This window comes from Brienomyrus brachyistius, unplaced genomic scaffold, assembly GCF_023856365.1.
Source record: "Brienomyrus brachyistius isolate T26 unplaced genomic scaffold, BBRACH_0.4 scaffold108, whole genome shotgun sequence".
NCBI lineage: Eukaryota > Metazoa > Chordata > Actinopteri > Osteoglossiformes > Mormyridae > Brienomyrus > Brienomyrus brachyistius.
The window spans coordinates 174877-175992 of NW_026042383.1; the positions used below are offsets into that span (position 1 = coordinate 174877).

Below are 1116 nucleotides of genomic sequence, written 5' to 3' on the forward strand. Positions count from 1 at the left end.
TCCCCCGAAGTCATCGGCTCTTCCTCGGTTGTATCACACACAGGTTCGGAAACATTCGATGCGCATTACCGTCCCCTCCTGCACTGGAGGGTTAAGGACAACGTGATTATATCGAACCAAAATTGAAATGTGCAAGTTGACTTTCCTAGTTATACGTCTTCATTTTTATTCTGGGTTTAACAACCATGAGTTTATGACGTATTTTACATGATTAGTTGGCGACTGGACCTTATTGTTTATATCTCTTATTAAGGATCCATCCATCCATACATCAATTATCAAAACCACACACTTACAATCCGAGTCTAGTTTCATATGCTGCGCTGCTGAGCGACCCGCAGAATATTATGCATGAGTACAAGTCACAAGCCCCGTTTCCACTAACACGGGGCCGGTTCTAGCTTGGTGCCTTTTGAGACCGAGGCAAAAAGATGCAGACTCTCCCCGTCGGGGAATCGAACCCCGGTCTCCCGCGTGACAGGCGGGGATACTCACCACTATACTAACGAGGAGATGTACGCGCACTACTTTTACATCTTCAAGATAAACAGCGGATGACTACTAACATTTGCGAGTAATCAATGACTGAGCTTCATGTCATGACCATGGTGCTCAAGAGAAGAAAAAATACATAATGTACGTCCACTGATACCAGAACAACCATATAGCTTTATACTAAGACGATGATTAAACGGAAAATTCCTTTACAAAACACTGCCACAAAATCATAGTTTCGCAATATTACATCGTGCAACGGGACACAGTGTAAGTACGTGAAGTCGGTAATTAAATCAAGAAAAAAAAGTGAGAGGAAAAGAATACTTTTCTATTATCATATTTTTCTAACTGGCCAAACTGAGTCATATTTTGATTATACACACTAACAGAAAAACAGTGCAAATCTCCGGTAGTCCGTTTCACTTGCGCTCCGCTATGGGGCAGTAACAAGCAGAGCTTAAGTGTGGAAGGAAAAAAAAAACACAGGACAGCATCAATCCCAACTTCACAAACGCTGGAGATCGAGATGCTGTAAGCATGACAATTAACATCTTTATCCAAGGGAACAGCTGCAAGACACAGATGCCGCGCCTAACAAAGGTAGGATCGATTCCGAAG

General features: G+C 42.7%; 1 non-coding gene across 1 annotated transcript; it reads right to left on the reverse strand.

The window, feature by feature from the left end:
* Positions 1–440: 440 nt before the first annotated feature.
* trnad-guc (transfer RNA aspartic acid (anticodon GUC)) lies at positions 441–512 on the reverse strand. The gene has a single exon. It is a non-coding gene; the product is annotated as a tRNA-Asp (tRNA).
* Between the last annotated feature and the right edge of the window lie 604 nt (positions 513–1116).